This window comes from Scomber scombrus, chromosome 15 (assembly GCF_963691925.1).
Source record: "Scomber scombrus chromosome 15, fScoSco1.1, whole genome shotgun sequence".
Lineage (NCBI taxonomy): Eukaryota > Metazoa > Chordata > Actinopteri > Scombriformes > Scombridae > Scomber > Scomber scombrus.
The window spans coordinates 11085705-11097822 of NC_084984.1; positions in this window are offsets into that span (position 1 = coordinate 11085705).

Genomic DNA, 12118 nt, shown 5'->3' on the forward strand with positions numbered 1-12118 from the left:
ACAGTGTCTCTCTCAGTCAGCCAGAAGATGGATAAATGGCTAAATGCCCAATCCTTGCACTGCTGCTCAGCTTGAGTTAATCCTCCTCTTTACTGCATAGCTGAGCATAAAATCCAAGATCCAAACCTGTTCACTTCACATGTGAGGGTCTGCCTCCTGGTCTGAGCAGAGCAGAGCAGGACTCACTGAAGAAGAGAGGGAGAGGGGAGGAGAGAGAGAAGTGGGTGTATTTAAGAGTTTACTGAATGACAGCAAAATGCTGTAGTAAGGCCTGGAGCAGTTCATGGGAATGTGTGTGAGGAATTAACATGCCTGTGTGTGTGATGTGTGTCGTAAAAAGGGGTGTTTATTCTATTGTTCCACAGACGCTAATGATTATCCAGTAATATTTATATCCTGGTGACAACAGTAGTTATTGTTCTTTCAGTCGACAGGCTGGTGCCACCAAACTTAATTCATTTATTGACACATTTGAAAACCTATTTTAAAATGATTAATCAAATTTACAAATGGAAAACTATTAGTGAACAAGACTAGGTCAAAATCTAATATATGACTGGACTGTGTATGAATCACTAGAGGAAATGCACAGGACTTTGACCAAAGCCCATTTCAATCAGGAGAGACAAGTGATAGAAAGATATTTATTGTGAATATATGAGAGAACAAAGCCTTAGTAAATGGACAAAGTCTTTGGCGCTTGAACTCCATGAGGAATCATCCCAGAACGGCTGAAAATATATATATGAATCCCCCATGAAGTCCAGGCACTGGTGGTGGTGATTGCTGATGAGTCTAATGAGAAGATGGCAGAATGGAAAATGGACTGCAGATCCTGTGGCGAATGGAGGAGATTGGGAGGTGGTGGGATGCACGAACAGCTGTAATACAGAACTGAAGCAGAGAGAGAGAGGCATATTTAAACAGACCACGACGAGATGATAGGCTAACGCTGAAGTGTGGCGTTTTGCTATTGGTTGCCGAGATTGACAAGTGACTGACAACTCAATTAAGATCAAGCCCTTGGACATGACAAACTAGGAACAAGATGAGCATGCTTAAAAGAAGGCAGGAAAGTTACTCCTGATGCCTGTATGTCTTAGAGTCTTCCAGACTGAACTTTCGCTAAGCTTCTTTTGACACAGGGCCTTTCTCAATACCAAGTACCCCAAGTTCAGAATTGAAAAGTTCAAATCAGGAAAACAAACTTTCCGAGGATGGGAGGACACAGTGCAAACATTTAGCAATTGGAACAGCAGCGCACTCGCTGACAGCAGCAGCTCAGCATCAACACGCCTACCTCACTCTACTGTGACAAAATAATCTCAACTCAAAGCTTCACTAACACCTTTTTGTCTCAAAAAATAACCCTTAACTGAGAGATGCAGTAAATTATGTAACTCAGTCTATAACATATAAAAATCCAGACTGTTATGTTGCTTAATACAGTAAAACAAAATTTAATATAGACTGACCTGTTCATTTTAATACATTTATATTTATGTAAATGTGGTGATATCTGTACCTATAGAGCTTCAGAGGCAATGCTAAAAACATGAAGCTTCACTGTACATCCAGAAAAACTAATGAGGCAGCTACAATTGTTAGATTGTATCTATGGGACCAACATTTATCAATATATATAAAAATGCTATAGAGACATTACAAAAAATAATTAAGAGACTGACCTGCTCCATTCTTAATCGCTCCATTTGTCACACAAAATGACTGATGTAAGAAATGTTTCGTAAGCAGTAAATAAATCAGTGACAAATTAATAAAGAAAATATTTCATAGTGTATGTGGTCATGCGGTCTTTAAAAGTAAACTCAGTTTTTCACAGACAGGGGTCGTATTCATAAAGTTTCCAAGAACAAAGAGTTGTTCCTAGTGACAGAATACTAAGAATCTCAGAATTTCCCCCTTACAGACAAAACTACATCCTGGTAAAGATAAACATTATTAATATATATTTATTATTATAGGTAAAAAACTGTTAGGAGTAGAGACGAGGACTTTTAATAGGCTTAAGAGTTTCTTAAGCACAGAAGAAAAGACAAAGAGGTAGGAGAAATATTCTCCAAACGTTGAATGATAGTGCCTTAACGAACCGCTACAGATTAGATTGTGCAGGGATAATGTTTGTGGTCAATCTCATTAGTGATGCGCTCACAATCTCTTAACCAATGGATTGATGCCAGAAAAGTGATCATAACACTAAAATATTTGGCAACTTGAAAAAAAAACATACTACTCCTTGTATAGATTGAAGAAACAATTACAGAAATAGATGAAAACCGGACCATTTTCCCATTAATATCAAATAGATCAATACCAGCATGGTAAATAATTGGAAGTAAATTAATACAAAAACTATCAGCATGTGATCAGGCTACAGGTCTGTGTTTTCAGACATTTAATAGGCTACTTTTAAAGCATGCCTTACAATTCATTCGACAGAGATGTCTATTAAATAAAATAGCATGTATAATTACTACATGTCTTAATAGAGACTACATTCTATGATTAGGCCTATTGATTTCACTATCCATTATCATTAAAAGTGAATTTTTATTTATTTCCCTTTTTTGATCAACTAATCACACCTTTTAAAAGAATGAGTCATCCCAATTGGGTCACTCCTATGCCAGGACTCCTTGCTAGAAACTTTTAGGCTAAATTAGCAGTTCTCTAAAAAGTATTTGTGAATACGTCATGTGACTCTTCAGGGCTCCAGGGTAGACAGCCAATCCACATCAATGAAAGGTAAAAGATTGTCAGAGGGAGCTGAACAGTTCTTGCTCATTGTCTCTTGTTACTTACTGCATGTGTCATCAGATCATCATGTGCTGTTTCTAAGCAATACCTTCAAGCTATGTTGTCTATAAAATATTATGTTTCACATGTTTCACTAATTATAACCAAAAGAATCGTTGTCGTTGCCACACAAATTCTACTTTCACTGGAATTGTTTAAATTGTTTGTTCTCAAAGTTGGTCTGCTGATCTCTGTGACTAACTTGCCATTCTTAAGCTGAGGTGAAGCCACAGTGATATCGTGATGCTCTGACCTTAAATCAACATTCAGGGGAGACATTTACGTCCAGCTCTTCAATGTGAACTTCATTCACTGACTGCTATCAGTTTCCTTCAAAGATCAGGTTAAGGTCAGGTGTCTGTCTTTCTCAGAATCAGCAGACAGTCTCCGCAAATCACAAGAATATCATTAGGATTCAATCACACACAAACAGATACACAATGTGTGAGCAAGTAAGGAGCATAAAACCACTCTTTGTCTTTCATTCTCATGAATTTAACACGCATCTATGTTACACCACTTAAATCTTTCCCCATTCCTTCCCGCTGCGGTGACCTATTTTTATTTTGTGTTTTTTCCTTATTAAAACCACCAGATTAACCTGTGAGAATAAATCAGTGCTAAACAGTGTGACAGATCAGCCTGAAGTGATGTGGCACTCTTGATCAATCTAATATGCAAAGTCTGAATCACAGCCACAATCCCCCTGTAAGGAAAGAATGAAACCCAATCATGACCTGCCTCCAGGGGCAGAAACTAACTGTTTCAATGTAAATTTACAACAGTAGTGTACTTCACATGAGTATTTCCATTCTTTATACTTCTTTCCCACGTTCTTCATCTCAGATGGAAATATTTTACTCCACTCCTTTATCTAGCAGCTATCAGTTACAGTATATTAATAAAAATAAGCTTAATGTCAACCAGCTGGAACATAAAATGCTGCTTACACATGAATATATCACTAATAATAATCCAATAATACATAGATGATAATAAAATACTGATGAGTGATTTCAAGCATAACAAGTATTTTTATCATAAGGCTGTTAATAGCCTATATTTTTGTTATTGTCAACAAATGTAATGAAATCTTGCCTGTGTATTCAACATCTGATATATTATTTCTCTGTGCCACAGATCTCCATTGTTGTCAAAAAAGTATTAAAACACATCGAGACACACTGTTGCACTGGCTGATATTTCATTACTATGAACCTGGGCATTTTGATTTAAGTCCCACATATGCTGTTTGCTGTCAAAAATATGCTAAAAGCAACATTTACTCCTGTTTGAGCAATGTTTGCTGAAAATTACAGTGGCCAACTACTTCAGAAAATTGTTTTGTCTTTTTTTTAAGTAAAGGATAGGTTCATAATTTTTCAAGTTATAAAAAGGCCAGTGAATGAGTACAGCTAACAAAATGTCCATTAACAAAGAAGGAATAATTTTTTACTTAAAAGTCAAGAGCGGCTGAAGCTCAAAATTATCTTAAGATAAACTTTTAATACTTTTAAGACTCTGGATTTTGTCCTGCATAACTTACATTGAAAAAGCGTTTTGAAGGGATCTTCTAATGGTCAGTATGAACAGGAGGAATGTTTACAATGAGCAAAACATGGTACAATGTTCACATGGGCATGTAACTGTTGTTTCAAGACTTGAAAAATTGTGAACCTATGCTTTAAAGTATTATTGATCAATCTTTATCTTCAGTAGGAACAAGGGGGTTGAGGCTGAGTGCCACAAAAAAACTGTTGTAATTGTAAAATGGTCTTTTCATTGGATTTTTTGGTAATAACAGAAATGTGAACCAATGTCAACCATATCCTTTAAATAACAATGTATATCCATGAATATTATGTTGTGGTATTGCATCTTTTACTTAAAGATCCTCTCCAGACACATTTTAAGATATAAAATGCTCTACTTTGAATAATAGTTTGTCTGACATGGTTTTCCATAAAAAAAAGTTCAATTATCATGTTCAAATTCCAAAATCGATCCATAGACCCCATCTTGATATAATTATATATATAAAAGGGTTGACTAAAGGCGAGAGTAGAATAGGATATCACTGTGATGGAGTCTAGACATTGGTGGTAGTGATGAAATGACAGCTGACAGTGACAGAGAAGAGAACAGATTAAAAAGTTGATAGACATGAGTGGCAGATAGAGAGTAAACTAAGAGTAATGCCCCTAATCAGCTGATACAATAAACAGGAGAAACAGAGAGAGCGAGAGAGAGAGAGAGAGAGAGAGAGAGAGAGAGAGAGAGAGAGAGAGAGAGAGAGAGAGAGAGAGATAGAGAGAGAGAGAGAGAGAGAGAGAGAGAGAGAGAGAGACAGAGAGAGAGAGAGAGAGAGAGAGAGAGAGAGGGAGAGAGAGACTTTTGGCATCTTTTAATAAAACAGACACAACTAACAGCCATCACATACAACTGCTAAACAATCAGAAACAACTCTAAAATAACTCCTGCCACACACCCCTTCCTTCATCCCACCTCCTCACACACACTTCCACTCACACACAGACCCACACAAACGCACAAGTTCACCACAAGTCTGCACTGCAGCCTTCCCAATATTACAACCAGCGGAGTCAATTTCCCACCACCTAAACCTTGTCATAGTCTGCCCTCCCAGAGTATTCTGCCACTGATGCTCCCCGATGTCCTGAAGAGCTCTGATGTTCCTAACCTTCACTGCAGATGCATAAAAAACCGTCCCCTTCATACCCTCCAAACTCCCCAGAGAGAGAAAGAGGGAGAAAAAGAGAGAGAGGGAGAGAGAGTAATGAGAATGAATGATTGAGTGACAGTTTTCTTGCTTAAATTAACACTAAGCTCAATTTAATTTCAGAAGTTTATCTGTTGGACACAAGATGTCTCCTACTTCACTGTAATGTCCATTCTCAGTGTATGTGCACTGCAGGTTTCACATTTTCACCTCATGTAAGTTGAATACAGGCCCAGGATAGGCTCCAAACTAGTTTTGATGTCACAAATCATGCTCATGGACCCACCCCCTTAAAATCTGATTTTCAATGAGTGCAAAGAAACTTTCCACTTTCAGCAGATTTTTGTGAAAACATCTTTCTAGTGTCAAACTCTGAACATACATCATTATGCACAGTGAAGCTTAAACATCCAACTGGAGGAATAAGAAGGAAAAACAATTTTTGAGTGGAGGAGGACTTTTAAGATCTGAATACTTCTTCCACCACTGCCTGTCTCCTGCATGGAGAAGCAGCTCATCACCAGTGTCAGTATTTTACTCAGTATAATTGTCTGGGTCTACTAACTGTGAAAAACTCAAAGTAATACATTAACACAGCCAGCACTCAGAAAGAACTGTAACACATGATCAATTGTCAGGGTGTCAATTATAGTTATTTTCCTTTCATTTTATCTTGATTTGTATTTTGTGTTCAGTGTGGACTCCAGTAAGAGTAGTTGTCACCTAGTGTAAAGGCTAATATAAAAAAAAAAACACACACTAATCCAACTACACTAAACCACAATAATGCTGCACAAATCTCCTCCTCCATACATGTCAACTGAACATGTAAATGCCACAGAACAGCTGAGGAAGAGTCCCTGCTTGCCCACACAGACGTTAATGATTATGCAATCAAAGGCAAAAGATAAGCCACTGATTTAGCAGGGTTTTATCATCTGTTCTGTCTATATGACAGAGAAAAGCTGCATTATGCAACAACAAACTCTTTTTTGCTTTCTTGCTGAGAGTTAGGTGAAAAGACTGATAACACTCTCAGATCTTTCCAGGAAATATGAAGCTACAGCCCGCAGCCAGTTAGCTTAGATTTCCATATAGAGTGGTAACATAGGGACACATCTCATAATTGGCTCTGTCAGTAACAAGAATCTGAATTCCATCACCTCTGAAACTCACAAATTAAAGTGTGAAAACAAGTTGTTATGTGAGTGCAGCTGTTTCCCCTTGTTTCTGGTCTTTATGCTAAGCTAAGCTAACCATAGGCTGCCTGTAGTTTCATATTTAACAGACAGATATGACTTGGGAAATGCAAGAATAAATGTATTATCCCAAACAGTCAAACTATGTTTTGCCTTAAAGTGAAGGCTCTTAAACAGGCTGCTAATACACTAAATTTACTCCAAAATTAGGGTCCCTGTGTAACGCCAGTTAAATAATAATAACCATGGATTTATTAAGAGAACTGAACTGAAATTTATAGTCGTTGAGATATTTAAATCATTTAAATACTGATGTCTCCTCCCTGTTGCACCTGTTTTTATTTACACAGTTATTCTTAATAGATCACCTGCAAAACGCACACAAGCTAAACGCACAATCTATTGCAGTGTACGCAACTCAGTACCCTTTATTTGGGATCTTAAAATCAGGCCCTTAGTCTTGGTGACGTCAGTACTTGAGAGGCAAACAGAGGGTATCCTTGGATTTTACTGTGTGGCCATTCCTCCAATATATTTGAAGTACATATTAGTCATTAAGGGAGACATCATTTCAATTACTGGGAATGAGGTTTCATGAAGAAGGGTATTTTACAATTTTAAGACTCCATCTTTAACTTGCACTGTAATTATTGAATTGCCCTGCTCAAAAATTCAAAATCTCAGAATAATGCAAGGATTTACCCTCCCCCCAAACTACTAGTCCTGATGGATGAGTTCTTCACCAAACCGTGTAATCACAAGGGCTCTTTTGTGGTTGGCTGCAGCAAGTGATGGTGCATGTGATCCTTGTGGAGGGATAGTGATCGGAAAGAGAAAGGTGGGAGTAGTCAGGAAGGAGGTGAGCAAAAGGGAAAGGTCATTTCTTAACTGTTTAGAAGAAAACATTCATATGAAAGAATACACAAGCTAGTTCATTGCCTCTGAGATTGCTCAGTGCACAAACTGACATACACATGCTTACACACGTGAGTGCATATTGACGTATGGTACACATGCACGTCCATGTGTAACATCATCTGGCATTTTCAAATGAGCTTCTGATCCTCCTTCTGTCGTCATAGCTGAACTTCTACATAGTGGCTCTTGCAATAAAACAAGGGCACAGTCTTATTAGATCCTTGACTCAGAAGCTTTGAAACAAACATTAAATTTAGTATGAGTATGAGAAACAGATCATGCGACCTCTTGCTCCATATTTGAAATGATCCTCTATGCAGTTATTGTGCTAAAGGTTCAGTCTGTCACAATTTTTCAAGTCTGTCTTAAAACAACAATCAGGAGCCCAAATGAATGCTGAAATAGATTTTTCTTGCTGTAATCATTCCTCCTATGTATACTGACCTTTAGAAAATCCCTTCATAAAGCACTTAAAAATGTACGATGATGGGAGCCAAAATCCAAAGTCCTCCTGTTCAAAAATGTATCAATACATTTATCTGAAGCTAATATGATTTTTCAGCCATCCGAATGAGCTAAATCAAGTAAACATCTTTCAATGTTAGTTTTTTACAGTTACTTTTTTTTAAATAATTTTAATAATTGTAATAAAATAATTTAATTTCACCACAGCTTAGAGAAAAACAAAGAGGGACTTTGATAATAAAAAGCCATTAAATGTTTTAGATATCCACTTGATATGACTCAAACTGGTGAAGCTTCACATTAACTTTTAAATATATTTTTGAACAAAATGACTGTGACTTTTGGCCCCTGTCACTTACACTGAAAGCACATTTGAAAGGGATCTTTTAATAGCCAGTATGAAGAGGAATAATACAGTGAAAGAAAACTCTGCCAGTGTCCATATGGGCACCTGACTATTGTTTTAAGACAAACTTGAACAATTGCGAAACTATCTTTTAGAGTTAGCATATGAAATGACAAATGATATGTTACTAGAAAGACTAAATAATAACTCAAAGTCAAAAATGTCCTATAAAATGTACCTCCATAATCATGTTCAGCAACACTACACATTCCGATTAAGTCTATAATCAACCAACTCATGATACAATATGTGCTGACAGTTAGAAGCTTAAATCATTTTCATGATATTTTTACTGAAAACTTCACAACGGAGATTAGCCAGTCAAAACTATGCAGTTCAGTTTACATATATCAAATGCTGTTTGAAGCTACGCTACGCTACCATCATGCTATGCTTATAGTCAGTTGCTCTGTGCTTGGCCTGGCACGGTGAAAGTCAGATGTTCACAGTCACACCACAGACATTCCTCACATACCTGCCTGCCTTAAGTCCTTACAACACAACTGTGAATGAAATAGTACATAATGAACAAATGAAAAAATGGCTTGGTGAACAAAGCTGGAGTGAACAGCTCTCTTGTGAAGAACAGTTATGTAAGCTCCTTCAGGGAATAGTAACACTGCTGCACATGGCAAAAAAAGTTGGTAGCCTGTACATTACATCCCTGTCCATTACAGAGCATTGTCACATCCACAGGTTGCTTAGTAACAAGAAGATGACCTTGTTCCTATATTAGTTTGCTGGTAATCACACGGTTACTATACTCCTTAAGAATAGGTTACATTTTCAAGCCTGTTTTGAACATTGGCAGAGTGACAGTGTTCCTTGCTGTGATACCACTTTCCCATTGACTTGGATGGGACTTTTAGACCCTACTGTATGTATTATTGTATGACTGTGTTTGTATGTCCTTCACACATCTGAAGAACCGTTCATCTAATCTACTTCACTTTAGGCCGGTGTATTGGTGGGTACCCAAGAACGTGCAATGTTCACATGTGGTCTAAAAAGAGAACATTAGATGGTGAAAACAGAGCTTTTAATCAAGAATGGAAAAAAATAATCACAAATTAAAAAACAAACAAACATAACTATTACTTTCCTAAATGTAACCCTTACCTTAACCTTAACCATTGATGCAAAAATGGGCATTTTAATAATTTGGGGACATGGCTTTTATCCCCAATTGCACAAGCCATCCCCCAATTAACTGGTCTTGAGTCTGGTGTGTGTCCCTGAAAGTGAGTGTACACACACACACACACACACGGGAGAGACGAGACCACAGTCATACAGTCGGAGAAATCACACAGCTTGCTCTAAAAAGAGAACATTAGACAGCAAAAACTGTTTTAATCAAGAATGAACAGACTCATCGTCCCCACAGGCAATTCTAAACCAATATGTCTCATATGTTTTGAGACTGAGGCGATTGTGAAGTGCCAATACAGACAAAGCTCAAATCTTTTTGCCCACTTAAATCCAGACTTAAGGCACAGAAAATCAACAATAGAAAATAAACAAAAGAGCCCAATTGATCGATCCACTTTATTTTTTATTTAGATTTTATTTTTAAATGCAGCCCATATTTAAAGAACATTTATTTACTGTTAGAGTACTTATTATTTATAACATCTGTGTATAATAGAATGTAAGTTTCTTTCATGTTGTTGGTTTATATACTCATTCACTATCTCACATTAACAGTAGTAATTTCTCTATTGAAGAAGCAATACTGGAGGTCGAGATTTTGAGCAGTCACTATACTAGTTGTTTTAAGGCTGACTTGAAAAGTTCTGAACCTGTCCGGGCCATTTGGCATAAACACAAAAAAACCCTAAAATATCTTAAAATGGTAATGTTCACTTATTGGTGTCCATTCAAAACTGATCAGTAAAAAGGATTTTAAAAAATGATCAGTAGCCCTTTATCATAGGTGTGGTATTCTACCAGATGAAGATTTATAAAGAAAAATCTTTGTATACATGTGACCACATAGAAGACATGTAGGTAAAACAGCACAGGAAGTAGTGTGCTGGAGATATGACAAGCCTAGCTAACTTACATGAGCTAACTTTAGCTATCTGCTATTCACTTTTCTTTTCCAAATGAGAAGGTTGATACCACTTTCATGTCTGTTTATGCTAATTGTTTATGCTAAGCTAAGCTTGTTGCTTGGTGGCTCAAGTTTCAAGTTTACCAATCAGAAGTGCGAGCTGTAACAATATTTCATCAAGTAGACTATTCCTTTAAAGGGCTTGTTCACCCAAAACACAAACAATACATTTTCTCACTCGGCTATCCATGCAGATGGCATCTGTTTTATAGGCTGCTGTTATAAGATATTTTCCTCCGGAAATTGTATCGTCACATCAATACAATCAAGGTGTTTTATACTTTGTAGTACAGTTTAGAGTTTGTGCTGTACTAAAAGAAGTTAATAGTTACATAATCCAATTTTTGAAATGACATATTTCACAGATCTCGCTGTCTAGAATACCAACTACAAAGCTGGCAGCTCCTCCTAAGCCCCACAACTCGCAGCCTGCATGTCAACTAGTTTGTGCGAATTTGACTGACTATATATTATGGAATTTAAATAACTAAAGCTCAATATCATAATTATAAGGATTTTAAAGAAATAGTTTGACATTTTGGGAAACTTACTTATTCCCTTCATTGTAAAGAGTTATTGAAAGGAGTTATACTACACTCATGTCTGTAAACTAAATATGAAGGTAAAGATAGATACTGGAACGGGGGGAAGAGCAAGCCTGGCTCTATCCAAATTGAACACAAGCCTACTAGCAGCACATTTAAAGCTCAATTATGTTGTACAGGATTATTACTTGGGCAGGTGCAGTAACCGTCCTTGAGTCTCTCTTTGCCTGGCAACAACATCAACATTTAATTTTTACAATTTGGTTTTGCTAAGCTTAACTAATTGGCTGCTGTTGAAAGCCTTATATTTAATCATGAACATGAGAGTCATCATGGCAAGTAAACAAACAGGATATTTCCCAGAAATGTCAAACTATTCTTTCAGTGTTGTTCTTGCTTTATTACATTATCTTGAGATCTTGTCTTGAGTCTCCCTGTGTCAAAATGAAGTGTTATTTTCTGTTTAAACCAATTACCATAAAGCCATTCTAGGGCAAGATATTACTCTTGTATAAACATATTGTATACACTGCAGAGAGAAAGGGGGGCCATGGGGGGTCTAGCAGGGGCCCCGCAGTTTGTTTTTTTCCCTGGGATCCCCATAGCAGGTTACACTTTTTAGACTCTTTCTTCAGTTTAAAGTAGATTTAATGAATCACAATAAAATGTGTGGATTTTCCAGAGCAGTTTTTTTACACTGAATTGATTATCAAAATTTCCATTCACCTCATCTCCCTGACACATATCTCAAAACCTTGCAAAACCAAAATTACATGTATGGCTAGATACTGCCAGGAGGATGAAAAAACTTTTCTTTTCTTTTTCTTTGAATGACCTTTTGCACCTTTGCACATATTTCAGCTCTCTACTGCTTTAAATTAAATTGCAGCTCAAGTCACATGCAAACTCATA